Below are 25299 nucleotides of genomic sequence, written 5' to 3'. Positions count from 1 at the left end.
TTTTCTCAGGCTGAAGATATACTGGTAGAAGCAAAATGTGGGGAGGGGTTGGGTGACCACAAAGAATGGGCCTGGCTTGATAACCAGGATATTGGCCAGGTAAATCAGCCAAGCGGGGGAACAGCAGGGTGGGTTGCTTAGTGACCTGACCGTCAGTGCCTGACCACCAGTACTCAGTGATCTGACACCTAGATTTATGCTATCTATTGAATTTATGTAGAGCTGCAGGTGCTGCTTTGATCTAACCTAAGGCTATTGTTTTTTGTTCTATCATAAGGCTAAAATATAATTGCTTTTTAACCTGAAGAATATTGCTTATTATTCCAGCATAAGGTTAGAACATAATTGCTTTTTAACTTGAAGGCTGCTTTCACCATCTCAAGGCTGCTCCCAACATCTCCCCCTTTTTCTTTACTTAGAAGGACCATGGTGGTAACATTTTTTTTTTCTTTTTGCTAAGGTAGGGATAGAGGCCTGACTTCTGGTATTTTTGGCTGGTGTTAACTCTCACGTATGTTGTCTGGATACAGAGGCCCATGAGGCGAACAACACTTAGCTCAGGCAAGGGAAGGCACAAGCAGGCAGGGTGGTCTCGGGCAGGACTTTAAGCCATGAGAGAGCCCCTCGGGAACTGCGCCTGTCTTAGGTTGGAGCAAACCATTCTTAGGTCTCTAGGCCCGTCATTGGATAAGGCAGCAGCTTATGGCGGCCCTCCTGTCTTAGGCCTCAAATGGTCAGAGAATGTTGCTCTCTTACCCGTCATTGACTGTCCAGTTCAGCTCACAGGGGGAGGTGGTTGATAGCAAGGCACACACCTCGATCATTCATCTCATGGTGATGACAATGGACCTGCATATGCCTAGCTTGAGTGGTTTCGGGTTGTTGCTTACATGCCATGAGCGTGTTGAAAATCACGGGTCCCCGTAACCACAGACAAAGTATTAATTAGGGATCTTATAAAGAGCATCAAAAGAGCCAGGCTTGTCTCTCAGGGGGCCCAGGAGCTTTGTATAAAGGCATCCCCTTGTAGTGTCTCATCTCGCCTCCCTTAGCAAAGGTAGAAGGAACTTTGTCACCAAGAGGGTGGAGGGCCTGGGACACCTCCCCTTATTAGGTCCTGGGGCAGAAATGCCCTTTCTTAGGTTGGGTGGAGATGGGAGTGGTAAGTGTCTGAGGTGGGATAATATTTTTGTCTTGTGTTTGTTGATCCTCTATAGCCAACCTATGATAATGAATCTGTATAGGTTTAGCCATTAAATCATCTATTTGTCGCTTTATAAAGCCTGTAAGTCTACTGAGAGCCCAAGGGCCAAATGAAATAAGCAAAATTAATCCTACCAGTGGTCCTAAAATGGAGGGCAGTAAGGTGGTAAGCCATGGGGAGGTTGAAAACCAGTTCTGATACCAGCTTTCATCTTTTTCTCTCTCTTTCTTTCTCTTTTCTAAGCCTTCTCTAACCTTTTTCATACTCTCTTTTACCATGCCTGTTTTGTCTACATAGAAGCAACACTCTTCTTTGAGTGCTGCACAGAGTCCTCCTTGTTGTAAAAAGAGCAGATCAAGTCCTCTGCGATTCTGAAGGACCACTTCTGCGAGGGAAGACAGAGAGTCAGACAGGTCGTCAACCCCTTGCTGGAGTCTTTGGACGTCAGCATCGATGGTAGCGCTGAGTTCTTGGTACCTGGATTTAGAGAGAACGAGTGAAGAGATACCTGTTCCTGCTCCCACGGCACCAAGGCCAAGGAGTACTGATATGGTGATGGCAGAAATAGGTTCTCGTCGCTGACGGACCAAGGTGGGGGATAGGTCAGAAGACTGATCCCAGAGATGAAAAAATTCCTCTGAACGATAATAAACTAATCGAGGAACTAATTGTACAAGAATACAAAAATCTGACTTCATGGGGGAAAAGGCCTCAGTTGAAAGGCAGGGAGTAAGGCCATCGAGGCAAACCCACCAGGCATCATTAGGGGGCAACAGGTATTGACTGTTTTTATCAGGGGCAAGGGTGAGATTACAAAGGTGGGCATACTGTAAGGGGGGAGTTATAAGGGTAACACAAAGGCCCAATCCAGAGACCTGGGAGAGGGACAAACCATTCCATTCTCCAGGTTGCCAGCGGCAATGTCTAGAATCATTGGTGGGAAAAAACGTGCCAGGAATAGCAATTCCCTCATAAAAGGGTGGCTGAGAGTGATAACATAGCCAGCAATTATCCATAAGATCGGGGGAAGTAGCATTGAGCGTAAGAAAGGTTTGATTTATTAGGGTAAGGACGAGGTTCTGGGGAGAAGAAACTAACAATGTGGGAACATGACTAGCAGAGGTAGGGGACTGTGGTTCTGAAGGAGATTGGAGTGGAGGTACTAAAATGGGATTAGGCCCAATTGGTATTGGCTTGGAAGCATGGACAGGTTCTTTGAGAAGTTTTATGGTGAAAGTGAGACCTGTGTCTGACCCAACCTGATATAGACGAAGGCCCCATGAGAAGCCATGTGCCCAATCCTTGCCCTTTGCGTGATTGGTAAATTTAATATCTAGGGGAAGACACCAACCTCGGGTGGATGGTTCACTGCTCTTACAGAGGGGGTTGCGATGGAGATAGTTAGAGGGGGGAGAAAAATTTCTAGATACTGTGATGTAATCCCAGGAAGAAGTTGGTTTCCAATAAGTTGTTCCAGTGGTCTCACATCCCCAGGAGGCACAATAGTGATCTGACTTGCCACCACACTTATTGTGGAATGTACGACCTCTGTGATATCCAGGGCATACATAAAAGTCAGTGGCCTGAAGCAAGGTGCGTCTGATTGCATTATCGCAGCCAGGCTGGGCAGATCTGTGGGTCGAAATGAACAAATTGTGGGTTTGTTGGCTCTGAGTGTGGGGCATGTTATCCTCTGGGGCTACTTGTAACTCAAGCTGATGTTCAAGGCCCCAAGGGGCCCCGGCCCCGAGGGCTAATTTACAGAGGTCTGGGTGGAGTGAAGTAGGCCACCAGATAGCAGTAGAGATTTGTGAAATTGACCAAGCCACATCTTGTCTTTCTGTAAGAACTATCCAGGTGTAGTTCCAAGGCATATGTCTATTGTTAGAGTACTTGGGCTGTTGGCGAGGAGGGATGGAGATCACCTCTGTCAGTAGCAGGATCAAAAGGAGCTTTTTCCAGAGCAGCATCTGGAAGAGAAAAGGGATAAGTCTCAGGAGGAGACGACAGCTCCATTCTGGACATTGGTGGGTTAACAGTTCTTATGAGTCTTTCTGGCAACCACCTTGGGCCAGCATTCTCTTTGTCATATATACAAGCAGATCCTCGTCCCCAAATGAGGATGGGGTCCGGTCCTTTCCAGTGTCCCGTGAGGGGATCTTTCCATCATACTAACGCATGGGAATCTTGTGACTTAGGGTGCCACAAACGGTCAGCAGCTGACCTGCCCTCAATATCAAGAGATAGGAAATTAAGTACGAAAAGGGCATGATTGAGCCTATTTCGAGGTGTCAGAGGAGAATAAGCATCTGTGACTGTTGTTAGACGTTGAAGCATGTTTTTTAAGGTTTGATGGGCCCGTTCTACTATGCCCTGGCCCTGAGGATTATATGGAATACCTGTAATATGTTTAATACCAAACTGGGCACAAAATTGTTGAAATTTAGCCCCCGTGTATCCAGGACCATTGTCAGTTTTGATAATCTGTGGCTTTCCCATGGTAGCCATACACTGTAAAGTGTGGGTGATCACATCACGCGACGCTTCTCCTGAAAGGGGGGACGCATGAATGAACCCACTATAAGTGTCTATGGTGACATGAAGGTATTTTAGCCTTCCGAAGGAGGGAAGGTGGGTGACATCCATTTGCCATCGTTCGTTGGGGACCAGTCCCTGGGGGTTGACTCCTAAGTGGGGAACTGGCAATAATGTGGCGCATCCTCCACAGGACTTAACTATTTCTCTTGCTTGATCTCTGGAGATCTTAAACATCTGACGCAAGGTGGAGGCATTTAGATGGTGTAGTGCATGAGCCCGCCTTGCCTGATCTATGGGGTCTATAAGGGCAGGGAATATAGCACGAGTGGCCTCATCAGCCAAGGTGTTCCCTTTTGACAGAGGGCCACCTAGACCAGAGTGGGCCCTTAAGTGTCCCACGAAAAATGGCTCTGTTCTCTTAATAATAAGGGATTGAATTTCTACAAACAACTTGGAAGCAGTAGAAGCAGGCTTAATATATGGGACCGTTTCTAATACTGGAATAGAGTGAGCCACATAGGCACTATCAGTATATAGATTAAATGGGGTTGTTGCTAATTTTTTAAAGACCTGAAGTACAGCAAACAACTCAACAAGCTGGGCAGAGGAGTATGGGGACTATATTGTGGTGACTTGTTCCTGTATAACATAGGCAGCTTTGCCAGTTGAGGAGCCATCTGTAAATACCAAGGCACCTTCATGCAACGGGGTCTTGGAGGTAACTTTAGGAAAGGTCAAGGAATGTATTTTTATGAATTGTATAAGGGGGTCATTTGGGTAATGATTATCTATAATTCCTGCAAAGGAGGCGCAAGCTATGGCCCAATCGTCATTAGACTGAAGTAGCCAATCAACTTGCACTGAAGTATAGGGAACAATAATAATGTCAGGATCTTTTCCAAAATATTGTCTAGACATTTTTCTTCCTTTTTTAATTAAGGCAGCAGATAGGGAGTAATAGGTGGCCAAAACCTTGTTTGGATTGGAGGGAAGATATACCCAAAATAGAGGGCGTCCTTTTTCTTTTGGAGCCCGGGGTTGTTGCCAAAAGACTCCCACTGGGGTATGTGTAGTAGCACAGACAATAAAATATAGGGGGGAAGCATAATGTATCTGGAATGAGACCTGAGAGGAGATAGCCTGACCTATCTGTTGTAGTGCCAAGGTGGCCTGGGGTGTGAGGACTCGGGGGGACAAGGGATGAGAATCTCCTGAAAGAAGTTCATTAAGAGGGACTAAAGCCTCGGGGGGAATCTTTAAATAGGGGCGGATAAATTGAAGGTTTCCAAGTAATTGTTGAAAATCATGTAGAGTTTTAAGGGATGAAAGCTGGAGTTCAACTTTGGGGGTACGGATCTGTTCGAACTCGAGTTCATATCCCAGATAGAAATATGGGTCTTGTATTTGAATCTTTTCAGGGGCAATTTTAAGTCCCCGGGAGCTAAGGGCCTCTTGGAGTTGTTGGAAGCATGAAAAGGCCTGTTGCTTATCAGGACCACCCAATAATATATCATCCATGTAATGAAGAAGATAAATTTGAGGCCAAGCTCTCCTGATGGGCTGGATTACCTAGGCTACGTATTTTTGAGCCAGGGTAGGGCTGTTGGCCATGCCCTGAGGAAGGACACGCCAATGAAAGCGGTCCATAGGACCCTGGAAATTAACTTGGGGAATGCTGAATGCAAAATGGTGACAATCTTCTGGGTGAAGAGGTATGGTAAAGAAGCAATCCTTTAAATCGATAATAATTTTAAAAAGCTCAGCAGGAATGGCAGCAGGGGAAGGAAGACCAGGTTGTAGTGCTCCCATGGGTACCATAACTTTATTTACTGCGCGAAGATCCTGTAAGAGCCTCCATTTGCCAGATTTTTTCTTAATGACAAAAATTGGGGTATTCCAGGGGGAAGAGGATGGCTCAATGTGGCCAGCTGCTAACTGTTCCTGCACTAACTGTCTAGCAGCTATCAGTTTTTCTTGAGTTAGCGGCCACTGATCAACCCAGACAGGGACATTATCTCTCCAAGAGATTTTCTCTGCATGAGAGACAATTTCTGTATGAGCCTGGGGGGCAGGCATGACTGTGGCCGCTAAGGAAAATGTGAAGGCGGAGATCCCAAACCTCTTCGATCTAGTTTCTGTGTCATAACCAATGGTTCTTTAATGCCCTGTGCCTGTTTTCCCAATCCTTGTCCAGGTAGAAATCTCTGAGCCAACATCTGTTTTGTAACTGCCTCGTTAGGGCTACACATGATAACATTCATCTGGGAAAGGATGTCTCTCCCCCAGAGGTTAATTGGCAAGTCAGGTATTACATAGGGAATCACAGTTCCTGAATTTCCTTCTGGATCTGTCCATCTAATAGTCTGAGCACTGACTCGTGGATTTTTAGAGTGTCCAATTCCTTGTAAGTGAGTGGCTGAATCAGTTAATGGCCAGGCAGCAGGCCAAAACCTGTCAGAAATAACTGTGGCGTCAGCTCCCGAGTCTAAAAGTCCTTGGAAAGTTTTTCCATTCAGACTCAAAGTAAGCATAGGCCGAGAAGCAGATATTTTCTGGACCCAAAACACCTCAGATATTCCTTGTTCTCCCGGGGCTCTGGCATCTTTATGATGTGGATTTCTGACTGGCAGCTTAGGGAGTAACAATAACTGTGCAATGGCTTGTTGTGTAGGTATAAGTATCGGGCCACTTGTGGCACTGGCCAGGACCCGTATTTCTCCTTGGTGGTCGGGGTCTATAACCCCAGGTGTGATCTGGAGTCCTTTCAGGGAGAGGGAAGCTCTACCCAAAATCAAGCCAAGAGTATTTAGGGGTAAGGGGCCATAAACGCCCGTGGATATGGCCTGGATACCTTCCTCAGGTGTTAGTATTGTACTGGCGGAGGCACAGAGGTCCAGTCCTGAGCTGTTCTTTGTGGCTCGCCAGAGATGGGCAATTGATTGGGTGAGGGGTGGGATTGATCATTGATTGAATGATCAATTGATTGCTGCTTTGATCTAACCTAAGGCTATTGTTTTTTGTTCTATCATAAGGCTAAAATATAATTGCTTTTTAACCTGAAGAATATTGCTTATTATTCCAGCATAAGGTTAGAACATAATTGCTTTTTAACTTGAAGGCTGCTTTCGCCATCTCAAGGCTGCTCCCAACACTACAGGATGCTACAAGAGTGTGCCAGCTGCCAGAGGTGGTTGGTGAGACTTGCTGATCCTGGTTGCATGAAGATTCAGCTCTCGTGGTTCGGGTCCCTGGAGTCATTCCTCTGCCCTGAGAGGAAGATGGAAGATTCCCCCTCATCCTTTGTCATCACAGAGATTTTGCCGTTGCTGCAGTCAGTGTTACCGCTGCATGTGTCCCGTCCCACTATGGCCCGCTCTCTGACCCTCTGTGCACTGCTGCTTGCTGGAGAAGACTAGACTCCAGCCGTTGCTGCCCCCCTCATTTCCCTGGTGACTCTTGCTGCCTTAACTGGTCATTTTACAGACTGTGGCTTCACAGGAATGCCACCTGCGTAAAGCTGCTGTGGACTGGGGAACTCTGCACTGGTTGTACAGATCTCAGAAATGGTTCCATTGTCTGCTGGTTGTTCCAGAGAAAAATGACTGATCCTGAACTGTCCTGGAAAAGACCTTGACACTTTCGCTGCTATTGTAGCAGCCATTACTGCTGCAGCCATTGTGTCTGCAGTGTCTAGAGTTACCCTCCCCCAATCTATTGTTAGGCAAGCACAGTGGGTGAACTTTCTGGAGTAGTTGCTAACAATTGGGAATTCTAAATTCTATTATAGGAGCGGCTTGACTACGGCCCTTGGTGGTAACAGCTCAGGTGAACCAAATGAGGTGCCCACTACTTATCGGGAGTGGCTCTGTTTGGTGCAGCCCTATGCTGTGGATTAGTGTTCATGCTATGGTTGGTTTGCAAACTCAGATCTCAACAGAAACGTGACAAGGTCGTTATCACTCAAGCACTTGTGGCCATTGAACAAGGGGCCTCCCCTAAAATTTGGTGATCTATCTTCAAAAATTAGTCAGTATCTGAGTTCTCTGCTCTTGCACCCCATGGATCTGTGGATCCATTGCACTGGGATGAGAGAGACTCAATGATTCTTTGATCAGCCCTTCCACATCGCTGAGGTTTCCTCATTGCATGTGATAGGGTGATCATGATTCCCCCACTAACTCATCATCTGGCTGGCCTCTTTTTAGAGTTCGCCCTAGGTCATTCAGTTACTGTCACACAGCACTGTGGTATCCAGAGACGGGCAACTTTCCTCATGCACAGTACACGGGGCCCGGTGGTGATAGGGTTATCCTTCGATAAGGCTCTGACATAGAGGAACGACCTAAGACAGGAGCCACAGCAGATGGACGTAACTGCAGGGACCTAGACCAGCCTAGACAATAATTTATTGTTATTAATTAATAAAATAATAAGGGGGAGATGTAGAGGGCCGCAATAACATTCGCCACCACAAGATGGTGCTGGCTTCCACTGTGCCCCACGTGGAAAGCTGGGATAGCTTTCGCCATTACAAGATGGCACTGGCCTCCGCCGCACCAGCCGACTTCCTTTCAGGAAGTTAACTGTGTGCGCATGTGCAAGAGTGCCTTCGTGCCAGGTCTTTGCCCACTCCGGGGCGTGCCTAATGAGATCATGGGTAAGCAACCAATCAGGTGTGGACACACCACATTAGGGTGTATATAAGCAGCGCCATTCTGGGGCTCGGTCTCTCCTCTTCAAGATGTAATAAACGCTTTGCTGCAGAAGGATCCTGGTGTCCGCGCGTCGTTCTTGCTGGCGAGACGTTGGGCGCGCAGCATTTTTATATTTTATCTTATATCAGGTTTGGTGTATCTGGTTTTATGTTGAGGTCCTTGATGCATTTGAACTTGGTTTTTTTGTGCAGGGTGACAGATACAAATCTATTTGCATTCTCCTTCATGCCAATATCCAGTTTGACCAGCACCATTTGTTGAAGATGCTTTTTTTCCCCATTGTGTATTTCTGGCTTCTTTATAAAACATCTGGTGCTCATAGGTGTGTGGACTTCTGTCTGGATCTCAATTCAATTCCACTGATTAATGTGTCTGTTTTTATGTGAATACCATCATGTGGTTGTTATTACTATTGATCTGCTGTAGAGTTTGAAATGAGGGATTCTGAAGCCTCGGGAAGTTCCTTTGTTGTTCATGATGGTCTCTAACTATCTTGAGTTTTTTTGTTTTCCCATAAGAAAGTGAGCATTGTACTTTCAAAGTCTGTACATAATTGTGTTGGCATTTTGATGGTGATTGCTTTGGATCTATAGATTGATTGCTTTTGATCTGATGGCCGTTGTTACTATGTTAATTGTGCCAATTCCTAGGATCTCTGCATCTTCTGATATATTCTTCAGTCTCGTTCTTCAAAGACTCGAAGATTTTATCATACAAGTGAGTCTTTCACTTGGTTGATTACGGTACTCCAATTTATTTTATATTGCTTCTGGCTATTGAAAGGGGTGTTGTCTCCCTGATTTTCTTCTCAGTCCACGTGTCATTTGTCTTTAGGAAGGCTACCATATTAAATTAATCTTGTATCCAGACACTTTGCTGAAGGTGTTTATAAACTATAGGAGTTCACTGGTAGAAATTTTGGAGTTGCTTATGCATACTACATATGCATTATACAAAATGAGATACAGTAAAGCAGTAAAATTTAATTGCTGTGCTAATAATGAATGTTCATATGGTTTATATTACCCTACATCTTATAGAACATACCATTAAGAAATGATTTCTATGATCGTTTTAAAATACTATCTTCTGTGTATGTACAGGTGCATATGTGTGGGTGTGCATGTGTGCTGGTGCAAGTGGGTCGGTGTGCAGGTCAGATGACAGCCTCAGGTGTTGTTACTCATGCGCCACCCATCTTACTTTGAGACAGGGCTCCTTATTGGCCTGGAGAATCATGATTTTAAAAGTAGGGATGAATTGGCTTTTCTTGGCTAGGATCTATGTGGCCCTTGATTTTCTTTCTCCGGTCAATTAGGCTAACAAACATAATTCTAGGTTTACAAGAATGAAACCAGAAATAAAGGACTAAATAGTACAAGTGCTACTCTACTCTTTTTTGGTGGGTGGGGCGTATGTATGGGTGGTATGCATGTGCCACATAGTCATAGGGTGGCAGTGCAGGTGTGTGTGCACATGCATGTGTATGTGTATGTAGACGTGTACATATATGCTGTAGGGAGCCATATTGGATTTGGGCCTAGCTGCTTTTTGACTGCATGGCTCAAAGTGGCTAGGTGACTCTGGGCTATTTGGCCACAGATATTCACCCCTAAGATGACTGCCCAGTCTTAAGATTGTTGGATGAAAGCCTCGCCCATGAATTTACGGCACAGGAAGATTACATTCAAGGGATGCCTCAGCTCGAGCAGATACCAGTTATCTCCTGAGTCAACAACCGGTGTCTACCGCCTGACCTCATCCTCATCGCCTGACCTCTTTGCCTCCAGCTATCACTGCCTATACCCTCATCTCCCCCTCCTTCATGTTTCACAAAGGTCACTCCCCCTACCTGAAAGCCTTAAAAGCTGTAACGTTCATCCCAATAAACGAGATCTTGACAATAGAATCTTGCTTGGTCTCCTTCTTCTCTTCACCCTCATTTGGCCCACAGGTAGAAAGCCTCTTCGGGACCCTGAGTAACTGGGTCCCCCCTGGCAGGGACAATATGCAGACATGTGTACATATATGCAGACATGTGTACATATATGCAGACATGTACATAAATGCAGAAGTCCAAGACTGACATTAGGAGCCAATTGCTCTCCACCTTATCTCCTGAGACCAGACCGTGTTCCTCACTGAGCCTAGGCCTTGCTGTTTTAGCTCATCTGGCTAGCCAGCTTGCTCTTGGGATTCCTTGTCTCTGCCTAGTGTACTTGGAGTACAGTCGGACCACTATGTCCATGCGGTTTTTACATGGGGTCTGAGGATGCCAACCCTGATCCTTGGGATTGTTCAACAAGCACTGTGTCTGCTGAGCCACCTCCTCAGCCTTAGCGCCACCCAGAGTGACTTACAGGCATAGCTCATGCTTTACCTGACCAGGTAACAAAAGCACAGGGCTTCACTTCAGGAGTGGAAGGCTCTGAGTCCCCAGTAGCGAAACTGATTTTCTTCTGCTGCTGAAGCTTATGAATCCATTTACAGAACTGAGATAAGCAGATCTTCAGGGGGACTCCTTCATCAACTTGAACCTGATAAGAGAGCCACAAATCTGAGCTCAACAATGAACTTCTGAGGCACTGCGCATTTATCGCAACTCTGCACTGTGGGGGCAGAACGGAGAGGAGGTTCTGACTGACCGAGTTTATCTAGTGAGAAGATTTAACACATTCAGGCAAGAAATAGTCCAGACTTGAATTCACCATGGAAACAGAAACTAGGCTGGTAACTCTAAAGTTTCACAGAAGTGTAATCTGTAAGTCCAGTCTCACAGAAATAAGACAGTGAGTCACATTATTAGTTCTGTAAAAGTAACCGGAAGGCAAACCCTGGGCTTCCCCCATCCTAGGTGAACATCTCACACTGAGTTGCAACTCTTGGCCTTTATGTTTGTAGCACTCTTCTGAGTTTTTCAGGATTCTAGTGGTCTTCTGAGGAGATATCATTTCTCCTAACCCTGAATTAATTTAATTCCAAGTGGTATGTAGCTTTCATTTCATTTTGGTTTTGTTTCTGTTGCTAAAGCTAAGACATCAAGTACTATAGTGAATAGATATGGAGATAGTAGACAGCCTTGTCTTGTTCCTGATTTTAGTGGAGTTACTTGAATTTCTTTCCATTTAGTTTGATGTTAGCTATTAGTTTGCTATAAATTGATCGTCTTTATTACACTGAGGTATATACCTTGTATCCCTGATGTCTCCAGTACTTTTATTATGAAGGGGTATTGGGTTTTGTCAAAGGGTTTTTCAGCATCTAATGAGATGATTTTGTGTGTGTGTGTGTGTGTGTGTGTGTGTGTGTGTGTGTGTGTCTTTCAGTTTGTTTATATAGTGGATTACATTAGCAGATTTTGATATATTGAACGATCCTTGCATCTCTGGGATGAAGCCTATTTGGTCATGGTGGATGATCTTTTTGATGTTCTTGGATTCAGTTTGTGGTTATTCTACTGTGTATTTTTCTGTCTCTGTTTATGAGGGGAATTGGTCTGTCATTCTCTTTGTTGCATGTTGTGTGGTTTGTCTATCAGGGTGTCTGTGGCTTCATAAAATTAATTTGGCAATATTTCTTCTGTTTCTATTTTGTGGAATAATTTGGGGAGCACTAGATTAGCTCTTCTTTGAAAGTCCAGTAGAATTCTGCACAGAAACTGTCTGGCTCTGAGCCTCTTTTGGTTGAGAGACTTTTGATGACTACTTTTTATTTCCTGAGGATCTATGGGTTTCTTTAAGTTGTTTATATGATCTTGATTTAATTTTGCTAAGTGATATCTATCAATAAAATTGTACATTTCTTTTAGATTTTCTCATTTTGTGTTAAAGTATGGCCTAATAATTCTTTGGCTTTCCTTGGCATCTGTAGTTATTTCCTCTTTTCTTTTCTGATTTTGTTAGTTTGGAAGTTCTCTCTCCTTTTACTTAAGTTGGATAAGGCTTTGTTTGTCTTTTTGATTTTCTCAAAGAACCAACTCTTTGTTTTTCTGGTTCTTTATATTATCCTCTTGGCTTCTATTTTTATTGATTCTGACCTTTAGTTTAATTATTTTCTGCATTCTACTCCTTGTAGGTGTGTTCTTTCTTTTTTGTTCTAGGTCTTTCAGGTGTGCTATGAAGCTGCTTTTATGAAATCTCACTTTCTTTATGAAGGCATTTACCGCTATGGCCTTTCCTCTTAGCACCATGTTCACTGTGTTTCATAAGTTTTGTATGCTGTGCCTTAATTTTTATTCAATTCCAGGAAGGCCTTCTTTATTTCTGCCTTGATCCAGTGATAAACAGCAGAGAATTGTTTGGTGTCTATGAGTTTGTAAACTCTTTTGTTTCTATTGTTGTTGAAATAAAGCTTTAATCCTTTGTAGTCTGATAGGATACTGGGGGCTATTTAATCTTCTTTTATCTGTTGAGGGCTTGCTTTTTCACCAAGTATGTGGTCAATTTTGGAGAAAGTTCTGTGAGGTGCTGAAGAGAAGGCACATTCTGTTTGTTAGTTTGCTTGTTTGAAACAATCTGTAGATATGTTGTGTCCATTTGGGTCATAATGTCTGTTAATTCCAGTCTTTTTCTGTTTAGTTTTTGTGTGGATGTCCTAACCATTGGTGAGAGTGGGTGTTGAAGTCTCTTACTATTCATGTGTGGGGATTGATGTGTGATTTAAGCTTTAGTGATTCTTTTTGGTTTGGGGGTTTTGTTCATTTGTTTGTATGTTTTACTATTTTGGTGTAGATGTTCAGAATTGAGACGTCATCTTGGTAGATTTTTCCTTTAATGCTTATAAAATGTCCTTTTCCATCTCGTTTGATTTTGGTTTGAAGTCTATGTTGTTAGATGTTAGCTATAGATATGGCTACATCAGCGAGCTCATTAGCTCAGTTTGCTTGGAATATCTTTTTCTAACCCTTTACTTAGACATAATGTTTTTTTTTTTTTTGATGCTGAGATGTGTTTCTTGTATACAATGAAATAATGGATCCTTTTTTCTCATCCATTCTGTTAGCCTGTGTCTGTTTATTGGGATTTGAGTCCATTAATGTTGGGAGATATTAGTGACTAATGATTGTTAATTCCTGTTATTTTAATGTTTGTGGTACTAGTTGTAGCAAGGCATGTGTGTGTGCCCATGCTCACACACGTGTGCTTGCTCCTTCATACTTCCCTTCTTTTGGTTTTGCTGGTGTGAGATTATTTCCTCTGTTTTCATGGATGTAGTTAGCCTTTTTGGGTTGGAGTTTTCCTTCTAGTATTTTCTCTAGGGCTGGGTTTGTGGATAGATAATGCTTAAATTTGGTTTTGCCATATAATATTTTGTTTTCTCCATCTATGCTGATTGAGAGTTTTGCTGGGCATAGGAGTCTAGGTTTGCCTTTGTGGTTGTTTCGAGGCTGTAAGACATCTGCCCAGGCCCTCCTGTCTTTCAGAGTCTCTGTTGAGAGGTTGGATGTAATTCAGATAGCTCTGCCTTTCTATGTCATTTGACCTTTTCCCTTGCAGCTTTTAAGTCTTCCTTGTTCTGTAGATTTTGTGTTATTATGTGGCAGGAGGATTTTCTTTTCTGGCCAAATCTATTTGGTATTCTGTAAGCTTCTTGTACCTTTATAGCCATCATCTTTATGTTACAAGATTTTTATTCTGTACTTTTGTTGAAAGTATCTTCTGTGTTTTTGAGCTGGGATCTGACCAATTATTATCAGCATAGATCAAATAATCAAATAATCAGTGGCACAATCATTTTCATATGCCCTTTATCAGTAAGTTAAGACATGCTTTCCCCATCATTATTAAGTGTATATTTTCTTGTAGATATGGAGTTACATATCACTGACATGAATACATTTTTGTAATACCATTATCTTATTAGTGTGTAATTCCAGTAGGAAATGTAGAGGAAGGAAGGAGAAGTAATTGATAACGGAATAAGGGATTAATTCTCTGAGTTATTGCTTTAACCACCAGCATTATTTAATAATCTAATATCCCACTCTGCTTTAGGGGTCACTGGTAAGTTACCTTGTTGACAAAATAGGTCAATCCAAGCCTAATTAAAGTATAAAGGCAGATTTATTGGGGGTAGCTTATGGGCAAGCTCATAGACTCCATAAAAGGAGGATCAATGAAGTGGACATACAGAGGAAGACAGAGGGGAGGGAGAAGAGAAATGGAGAAAGAAAGTGTGCAGTAAGAGAAGTGCAGAGAGAGAAGAGAACCAAAGTATCTGGATTATATAGTGAAGAGCCGCTGGGTGAGAAAAACCCAGCTCCTGGGTTGGAAAGTTCAGCATAGAAGGTGGGCTATGCTAGCCATGCTCTGTAACAAGTAAGGACTGAGGCATGCTGGGAGAACCTGGAGGCCAGGTCCCCTTTTGTATGTTAAATTTATATTTCAGCCACTTGCTCTGGGTCTGAACCCAACAGTTACATTTCTGGTAGAATTTAACCGAGAGTCTCCAGAAAGCCACTTAGAGAGACCAGCCAAATCCTTACTAGTGATAGCAGATAAGTGCCAAGGACAAGCCTCAGCTTGGAGAAGAGTCCTGAGGAAGGGGTGTTTGGGAGCAGTGGAGGAAACAACTCAAGTCAATCCTGGGCACAAGCTGATAGCTCTGTGCTCTGCTAGAGCTGGCTCTCCAGAGAGCTGTTTAGATTGTTCAGCTCTTGGAGACCAGAGCTTAGTTTTTTATTTACATATCAATTCAATCATTACCCAGGTTCCCTTTTGATTACCCCATGAATCAGAATTTTATGACCCTAGGGTCTTGAATCTTAGAGACAGCAAGGACAATTTTTTTTTAACATAGCAAATGAACTCAGAGATTTGCCTGCCTTTGTAAGCATAGAAAATAAGCTCCCTAGGTGGGCTCCAGCTCTGAGAGCACCACTTCCACCACACCTGCGCCTACATTTGCTCTGTGCAAGACTGACCTTGAACAAAGAAATCTGCCTGTGTTTATATCTTTCTGGCAAGCTGGCTCATAGTGTAGCTGCCTCTGTTCTTTTGGGTCTGTGAAGCCCCTCATATAATTCATATTGTATCCTTATATTTTGTATAGTTGAGAAATTATATATTTTCAACTTATGTTTTCAGAGTTCTTTCCCATGACCTTCAGAGTTGTCCTGAAGGTCACGGCATTTACCATTTTGCTAAGGAACATTAGACACACCCTTACCTCCCAAATTCATGCTGGTTCTAAGTATTACAGAGTCATTAACCTTGGCCAGAGTCCATTTCCCAAAAGAGGAACATAAAGTAAATTATGTACATTATTATACAAAGAAGCTTCATACCCATAACAACCATCAGCACTTGTGGAGATCCATGTCCTGCTGGCTTTGCTCCTGGGGAGGGAAACTGTGTCATGCTGTGCCTTCCACAGTCATACAGGACTCAGCAGATAAAGACATAGCCAACTGATGTGGGCCAAAAATTTAAATTTGCTCTTGAATTTATTAACCATGAAAAGTAAGCATCAATTTAAATATTGATTAGGTAAGCAGGAGAGGAGAATGTCATATAATAATCTATGTAATGAACGACCAATAACTCAGGAAATTTAACCAGCCCTGGCTTAGGTACTTTATGTCCTGTTTGCAATTGTCTTTGTGTTAAAAGTTAGGCTAGTTTTTTTTTTTTTTTAAGATTTTTTTTTTTTATTTTATTGTATATCAGTCCACTGTAGCTGCCTTCAGACACACCAGAAGAGGGCATCAGATCTCATTACAGATGGTTGTGAGCCACCATGTGGTTGCTGGGATTTGAACTCAGGACCTCAGGAAGAGCAGTCGGTGCTCTTAACCTCTGAGCCATCTCTCCAGCCCCCAGTTAGGCTTGTTTTTACTTTTTCTCCCATGAAGGGACTTATTAGCCAGTCTGTATTAAGTAATTTCCCATGTGAGGGAAAGCAAGCAAACACCTAAGATCTGACAGTTGAGACCTAGCTCATGATACTGGCAGCAGAGCCCATGTGAGGTGACATTCCTTGGAACTTAGGTGTTGCACGGGACACTGTTCCCAGATCTGATCTAGGCCCTACCCCAATGACAAGGGCAGGGGGGTGGGGCAAGGACTTTGAGTTCTAGTTGGGAGGTTGGGAGGGCAGGCCCTAACTGAATGAGTCCATTTGGCCCACCAAATATGTCCAACAGCAGAAAATGTTTTTTCTCTCTCTCCTTTTATTGTAGTTTTCAACTATAAATATGACTACCAATTTAAAGTTTGAGAATACATCTGTGTTTTCCCAGGTTGAAATCATTATTAGTCTTAAGTAAATGTCATTTTTAAACGTTCTTGACTAAGTCAGTTTTCTTCTGTTTAAATTGTTGGTACTCAATTTGAATTTGATGCTCAGTACCTCTAGAGTGCCTTGTGCTCACTGCAGTAGCACTGGGGAAACCAGGAATTTAAACACATGGGGGCTGTCTTTTCAAAGGAAGAGAAGTTTGTTAGGTTTCAAACCTGGAACCTCTGGGGTGCCTACTTAACATATTGAAGGATTAAAAATTAATAATAAGCCGCCTAGCTACCCAAAAAGAAGAGGTAGGGTCTGTGAGAACATGAACTTTTCGCCCCTCCCTTGCTGTGCAATGGTTCCCGGAACATTCTTGCATGAAAGGTTTCCTGGAACAGCCACAATGACCCATAGCCTCCGGCCACAATGGTCCAATGGCCCTGTAAAATGTCACTACCCCTAATCACAATGTCACAAAGGCCTAGATGTATGGGCAGTTTATGGTTTTGGAATTCCCCTCCTCCCTCCCTCTTGATCCCCCTGGTTTGTGGTTTTTTCCTTTATAAGCTCTGTGAAAATTCAGGTCGGGGTCGAACTCCTCTACTCCCTGTGTGGTGTATGAGTCTCGACCCCAGCATGCTGGCCTGAGCTCTCGTTTCATCTCGCTCACAATAAATCTTCCTCGTGTGATTACAGCAGGTCGGTGTCTGTGTCCTACTGGGTGCGCGTCTTTCCCGAGACTTGAGTGGGGGGCTCCCTTCGGGGGTCTTTCATTTGGGGGCTCGTCCGGGATATGCGCGACCACCCAGGGGTCCTAGACCCACTTGGAGGTAAGATTCTCTGTTTTATATCAGCGCTGTGTCTGGGTCTGTGTCTATGTTCTGTCTGGGAATCTGGTGCGATCGCTGTTTCGGTTTTGCGGACGCTCAGTGAGACCGCGCTCCAGGAAGGAGAGCGGGGTGGATAGGGATAGACGTGTCCAGGTACCCACCGTCCGTTCGCCCTGGGAGACGTCCCAGGAGGACAAGGGGGGACCAGGGACGCCTGGTGAACCCCATCTGATAGGTCCAGAGGAGACTTTACTCCTTGACGACCGGTTTGTTAGGCAAGGTCTGCGACCTGCCGATCAGTTTCAGTGCCTCTGGTCGACACGAAGTCGACGTCGGTTTTGTTTTCTTTTTTCTCTTTTGTTTGTGCTCGTGTGTGTGAGTGTGTGTGAATTAAGTCCTGTAGTCTGTGTTTTTCGGTACCGGTTTAAGGTCTTAGTGCACTGTCTGGGCAGATGAAGGATTCCTGCCCTGTGCACGAGAGTCTTAGTGCACTGTCTGGGCAGAAGAAGGTTTCCTGCCCTGTGCACGGGTGGAAGAAGGTTCCCCACCCCGAAATGGCGCCTGTGAGTAGATGAAGGATTCCTACTCCGAATAGTCTTTTTCTTTCTTTTTTTTCCTTTTTAGAAAGCGCACCGGGGGACGCCCCAATCGCGCAGGCTCTGGGACTCGTGAGAGACGTTCCACGAGTCAGCCTTTGTTGGGTCCTGGCTCTGGGACGCGTGAGAAACGTTCCTCGAGCCGAATTTTGTCGGGAGGACCCGGCAACGGACAGTCAAAAAGATCTGACTGTGACTTTGGAGGTCGAGTTCGGCTGCCTATTTAAGTATAGGCACGGACAAGTGTGCTTAGATGTGTTAGTGTCTGTTGTCTGTATTCTGTTTCTGTGTTTGGTATCCCAGAAGCAGCTAAGGTTAAGCTGCAGTTTGGGCCAGGTACTGAAGGTACCAGGCATCTGTGGAAATTGGTTATAGGATGCTTTGTCTTGGTCTTGTTTGTCTGGATTGTTTTCTGTGGTATTGTCCAGTGTTTTTTTGACTTTTGTTTCGTGTTTGAATTTGGACTGACGACCGTGTTTAAAATCTTGGACTGACGACTGTGTTTGTAATCATGAAACTGTTTGCTTTGTTCGTCGAAGAGTTTTACTTGGTCCCCTTAATGCTTAGTAAGAAACTTAATCTTATGGACCCCGCTCTAGTGGCGGTGTGTTGGTTGATAGCCAAAGTTAATTTTTAAAATAGTGTTTTATCTGTGCTTGTGCTCGCAGCACACAGTAGAGGGGAGCGAAATTAGCTGCGGAGCTGCTGCAGCGAGCATGGGGACTTCTCAAGTCTCACCCAATTTTTCTGGCTCTTCAGGAGCTGTTTAAAAGGAAAAGGCTTAAGGTAAAAAGAAACACTATAGAGAGATTTCTTAGTGAATTACTACACCTTGGTTCGCGATCTCTGGGAATCTCATGGTGGACAGCTGAGATAAGCTGGAAAAGGATTTAAATTTTGCTTGGGAGCAAAGAATCTTAAAGGTGGAGTTTCAGCCGGTATGACACTTAGTGCGTAGCTGCCTAAAAGATCAGAAATGCTGTTAATAGGCTATAAAAAAGGGACAGGCTGTGTTAGAAATGCTACAGAAGAATAATCTAAAAAGGCTGAGAGCTAGGTGGGGCTATAAGGAAAACAAGAACAGGAAAGGAATTTCTGACATTTGCTCACAGAAGGAGAGTGCTCATTTAGAGAAGTTCTTTAAGGAAGCCTGCCTTATCTGCTGTCTTTATTCCAAGGGAGGAGTCAGTCTCCAGCACTAAATTACTTGGAGGTAGCCAAGGTCAGGATTAATGTTTTCTTTTCCATGGGCCTTTAAACCCAGTGAGACAGTTTGGTAAAGGGCTACTACTGAGGTCCTGATAGCCCCAGGTGAACTGGTTACAATTCTTTTATCAGCCCCCTGGCATCTAGCAACCAGGTTCTAACCATCTCTCCATCCTTTTGTTATTAGTTGTTACTAGAAGCCTAGTGTCATTTGGAGGCTGGTTCTCTTGAGAGGCAAAGCCATGGAGCTGACACTGACAATGGCCTTTTTGTTCCAAGAAAGGCCTCCTGGTTTAGCTGTGTGACTAAATGCTGTTTGCCCTCTTCGGTAGACTCTATTCTCAAGATTCTCTTGTTTTCTCACCATCCCATTTGATATGCTTGTTAGTAACTGTTACAGGTCTTCTTTACCACCGATGAAAGACGGAATCCTACTGGAGACCAGAAAAAAATGTTCCAGACACGGATAGAAGGCCCTCACTTCTGCCTGCTCTCTTCAGACGCCTGAAGGTAGGGAGTGCCAGGTCTGCCCCCAGGCTCCAAGGGTCGGTCTCCTAGGGGCTGGAAAATGCCCCACCAATCTGGCTAAGATAAGGAAAAGATATGAAGAGAAAGTTACAGAAACTTGAAGGGTTAAGCTAAGTCGCTGAGAGAGTTATTGTAAGTTGATGCATGGTTCAGGGTCTGTGCAGAAAAGTGGACAGCACCTAATAGCTGTAGAAGAAGATGCAGAGAGACAGAAAAAAAAAAGAAAGAAAGAAAGAAAGAGGTAAAGAGTGCAGGAAGCTAGGGAAGAAAAGAGACTAAAAGAAGAGGAAGCTAGAGAGCTAAAGAGAGATAAAAGACAAGAGAGGAACATATACTGGCCACAGTAGTTAGGGAACCTAGGAAGATAGTACCTGGCAACAGAAGAGAATTCCTGGCTAAAGATCAGTGTGCCTAATACGAGGAAAAAAAAAAAGACACTGGGTCAGGGACTGCCCCAGAAAGAACAAGAGGGGACACTGTAGAGCCTCTTGGTCCTAGAGTGCTGGCTATGTACAGAGATAGAAGGGAAGTGTGGATGCAGGGACCCAATGCTCTGTGCTCCTATGCCCCCCTCCAGTGGGCCAATATCCAAAGACCTTGGGTACAGGGGCCTACTGGCAACAAACAATACTTATGGACTGCCCGAAGAACAGTGGACCTTGGCGTGGGCCGGGTAACCCACTAGTTCATAGTCATCCCTGACTGCTCCCATCCCTTGCTCATGAGAAAATTGCTCCCCAAAATGGCTTGCGTGGGCTGAAATGGCTGGGTGAGGCCATGTGTATGCATATCTACAGACTGTGTATGCGGAGCTTAAGACCTGTCTCAGTGCACCAGTACCTGATGCTGGGAGACGAATGGCTTAGCGCTGTTCTACTTGGAACATATCACTCCTGCCAGCCGGGCACTAACAATTATCACCCAATCCAGGACTTAAACTGTGATAGAGTGGCTGATGTTCTGCCTTTGAATAGAGTGTCCCAAAAGATGGGACCACTGGTCAGCTGCCATGGACTAGATTCTCTACCAGTTGGGGACAATCTGGTCACCTTGCTGCCCAATCCGGACCTGGAGCCACCACAGCACGAGTGTCAAGTACTGGCAGAAGCCCATGGGTGGAGGAAAGACCTCTGCGACTGGCTGATTGACCCCTGCTGAAAGCCGAGGACCTTGTCCACAGACGGGAACAGTTCTCTTCATGAATGAAGGTCAGAGACAAGTGGATGCTGCCATGGTGGACAACACAATGTCATCTGGGATGGCTGAACCTCTACCCCCCCCCCCCCAGTACATCAGCACTGCAGATGCCTTTACCATCTCTTGGATGCCCTGGTGAAGCCAACAACTGTGAGTACTATTCATTGCTCAGGATATCAGGAGGGAAGAGATTCAGTGACATGGGGCAATAACGAAGCAGATAAAGTGGCTCGAAAAATGGTTATGCAGGAGCCCATCCTGGTTGCAGGCCTGCAAGAGACAGCCACTGGGAACTGGGATCGGACTAAGGGATGGCCTCACTTAGAAAAGGCCCAAATTGCTTAAAAGATAAAGGACAATGGCACATTGAGGGGAAAGCTATACTTCCCAGAGAACAAAGAAAAGACTCACTTTGCCAAATACAGAAATGGACTCAATTAGGAGATAAAAAGTTTGTCCAAGTAGTTAAGTGTATGTAATAGACTTTAAGATTTTAGCCAGAGAGGCAGTAGAAAGTATAAGGTATGTCAATAAGTGAATGCTTAGCAAGCAAACAGGGCAAAGAGACCTAGAGAGTTTGGTGAAAAGTCCAAGTGAACTTCACTGAGATAAAACCAGAAAAATATAATCACAAGTATCTCCTAGTGCTTGTAGATACTTTTTCAGGAATAGATAGAAGCTTTCCTCACCAAACAAGAGACGGCCTCTGCAATCATCAAGAAGATACTGGAAGAAATCTTCCTCCGATTTGGAATGCCCAAGGTAATCTGGTCAGACAACGGCCCTACTTTCGTTGCCAAGGTAAGCCAGGGTGTGGCCAAGTATTTAGAGGTCGATTGGAAATTACATTGTATTTACAGACCTCAAAGTTCAGGACAGGTAGGGTAAATAAATGGAACTCTAAAAGAGACCCTGACCAAATTAACCATGGAGACTGGCACAGACTGGTGACACTCCTTCCCTCTTGCTCTCTTCAGAGCAAGAAATACCCCTTCCAGATTCAGCCTTACCCCCTTTGAGATCTTATATGGGGCCTCAGCCCCCCTGACTGTATTAGATGATGTTACTGAACCAACATGTCATAGTGCCATAGTAATAATGATTTGTGTGCCAGGCTAAAAGACCTACAGGTGATACAGAAAGAAATCTGCTCACAGCTGACAGCAGCCTATGCCCCGGAGACCCCTGAGACATCCCATCAGTTCCAGGTTGCAGCTACACTGAGTCCAGACACTCGAGCCTCGCTGGAAAGGACCGTACCTGGTGCTGCTGACCACCCTGACAGCTGTCAATTCTCAGCCCTCACCAGCCGTGTACTAGCTGTTGGGGCTGAGAGCTGGGACCTAGAGGGAAATTCAGTCATGTTTGTCCTGGGTTCTATCAAGATAGGTGTGGGATAGGCTTGATTTCCATTACAAATGATGTAACATTGCATATGTTAGTACTCTTAACACTTCTTGGGACTGTGCCTCAGGGATCACAGTCCGTATAAGCTTAGAAGTTCTAAAAGCTAGTCATGACCTTGGTGGATAGGCTTGGATAGTGTCCAGGTTAGAATCCTCATGTTAAGACTACAATACCAAGCTGTTATGCTAGATGAAGCTGAGTTCTCCATGAAGTTCTAGGATTAGAACTATTAACAAAAAAAAGAAGTGGGGAATGAAGGATTAAAAATTAATAATAAGCCGCCTAGCTACCCAAAAAGAAGAGGTAGGGTCTGTGAGAACATGAACTTTTCGCCCCTCCCTTGCTGTGCAATGGTTCCCGGAACATTCTTGCATGAAAGGTTTCCTGGAACAGCCACAATGACCCATAGCCTCCGGCCACAATGGTCCAATGGCCCTGTAAAATGTCACTACCCCTAATCACAATGTCACAAAGGCCTAGATGTATGGGCAGTTTATGGTTTTGGAATTCCCCTCCTCCCTCCCTCTTGATCCCCCTGGTTTGTGGTTTTTTCCTTTATAAGCTCTGTGAAAATTCAGGTCGGGGTCGAACTCCTCTACTCCCTGTGTGGTGTATGAGTCTCGACCCCAGCATGCTGGCCTGAGCTCTCGTTTCATCTCGCTCACAATAAATCTTCCTCGTGTGATTACAGCAGGTCGGTGTCTGTGTCCTACTGGGTGCGCGTCTTTCCCGAGACTTGAGTGGGGGGCTCCCTTCGGGGGTCTTTCAATATCAAAGCAGACTCTGGCCTCCAAGTTCTCTCAGCATCCCTCAGTCTCTGTTAAGAGGTCCTCCTGGTTGGCATAGCCTGATGTCTACCCTAAACTTCTCCAGCCCAAGGCTTAGGCTGCCCTTCTCCCATCTGTCTTTCCCTTTATAATCCAACCCTTTGGATAACCTGGTCTTTTTTGTCTACTCTTAGGACTTCCTGTCTGCTGCTCATGGTTCCTCTCTCTCTCCTCTCTTTCTCCCCCCTCCCTGCTCTCCTCACATGACCTAGGGTCATGTCCATTCTGGATTCTCCCAGATGTTCTAGACTATATTGTATATATAACTTAGATTCAACTTTTGTTTAGCAAACTGGATATTTTAAACACCAACCACATCTTTGGTAACCTTCTTTACAAGGTTAAAGAGTACCTGCCATGTGACTTCTCCATCTTAAGATGACCACATGGCATAAAGCAACAATTAAAAACTTCTTAGTCCTCCTGAGTCCTCTACTTACCATTGTGTTTCATTTTAGACTAAGGACACAACAACAGGTCTCAAATATTTGGGATGGTTATAAATGTTTACTCAAATTATTAAAAGTTGATTTAAGATGTCTATCTAATTATGTATTTGCTAACTGTTCAACACCAGACTTCTAGAAAATTTGGGTAAAATATATTTAACAAATAAGGTATATTTGATAAATAAGATTTATAAATTCCTAAGATCTGCTGAGGTTCACAGTAATATTTTTCTAGCTTCTTTGTTTCTCTTCACTTAGTTAAGCTTTAGTTATTTGGATAAAACAAGCCATGCAGAAAACTGTGATTATTCTATTTTGATGCTAAAGGTAATTCAATTAAATCTTTAACTCAAAATTTTAAAGTTCAAACTTAGCAGGAATAAAGTTATTAATTCCTAATTTTATAAAAGCCACTAACTTATAATCTATTATGTAATTCATTTAATAGCATGTTGGCGCCAGCACCGACACAGTACCGAGAATCGGGCGAAAGCCTACAGGATGAAAGAAACACACACACACACACACACACACACACACACACACACACACACAGGTTATCATGTCAAGCCAGGAGAGGAAGAGAGGGAGAGAGAGAGAGAGAGAGAGAGAGAGAGAGAGAGAGAGAGAGGAAGGAAGAGTGAGAGTGAGGAAGAAGAGTGAGAGTCTCCTGTAGCTCTATTCACCACTTATATACCCAAGTCTCCAGGTAGAAAATAACTGGGAAGCACAGTGGGAAACCCTGGCTCGTGACTACCTGGCTCCTGACTTCGGTAGCAAAAGACCAACTAGGAGACCTGAATTAATTAGGGAGAAATCCGAGAAGATCAGCCTAAATCTCAAGGATAAAGGCTGAGGAAGCAAAAGGCAGAAGTAAATTGACCACCACCCAGGTGTGGTCCAGGTGTGTCAGTTCCACATGCATCAGCCGGGCTCAGCAGAAGTCATGCAGTGGAGACACCGGGTGTTTACTACTTGGTCTTTTCTTCCTGTGCCGTAAATACATGGGAGAGGCTCTTAGGAGTATGTGTGGCCAAGAGTCACATAGCCACTTTGAGCTATCCAGGCCCAAATCCAATATGGCTCACTACAATAGCAAGCTTTATTTAGCTTTCTATTGCTTTCAAGGTTAAGCCTAAGATCAGATATATTTGATGGATAGATAGTTCTCAAACTCTTCAGGGACTTGCTGAATATGGCATATTAAAATACTTAATAAAAAATTTCCCATAATAGAACTGCCCCTTCCTAGTGGAAACCCTTAACGTTTTCAAATAAGACAGATGGGGCACTGTAGGATGATGTCATTATTCAGGTGAAGGCAGGAAAAAGATAGAACAAGGCCTGTCATTGGACAAGAAGGAATGATGGGCAGGAGAAAAGTTTTAGAGGAGGAAGAGACCAGAGAGAGTGAGCGGCAGAGAGAACATGGAGATGGATGTTAAGATTCCTCTCTGCACATTTACTGGTTGTTACAAATATTCTTAAGGGACCGATGTGTACAGGATTTTGTGTATCTAGGTGAGAATCAATTGGATCAGAGGTTATTGTGTTGTATGTTATGTCATGTGGCGAT

The 25299-nt window shown here is 44.1% G+C and overlaps 2 protein-coding genes across 2 annotated transcripts in view; both read left to right on the top strand.

Annotated features, from left to right (window-relative positions):
- The window catches only part of Eri2 (ERI1 exoribonuclease family member 2), a 48216-nt gene extending 39705 nt beyond the window's left edge, over positions 1-8511 (top strand). Inside the window, exon 13 of the transcript XR_010058148.1 lies at positions 6861-8511. The gene's annotated coding sequence lies outside the window, so the exon portion shown is untranslated. The remainder of the gene's footprint in view (positions 1-6860) is intronic.
- The window catches only part of Pdilt (protein disulfide isomerase-like, testis expressed), a 294014-nt gene that overhangs the window by 2396 nt on the left and 266319 nt on the right, over positions 1-25299 (top strand). The window lies entirely within an intron of this gene.

Source organism: Rattus norvegicus, chromosome 1 (genome assembly GCF_036323735.1).
Source record: "Rattus norvegicus strain BN/NHsdMcwi chromosome 1, GRCr8, whole genome shotgun sequence".
Lineage (NCBI taxonomy): Eukaryota > Metazoa > Chordata > Mammalia > Rodentia > Muridae > Rattus > Rattus norvegicus.
The sequence above is the reverse complement of the archived record's forward strand: the minus strand, read 5'-3'. Positions and strand labels throughout refer to the sequence as shown.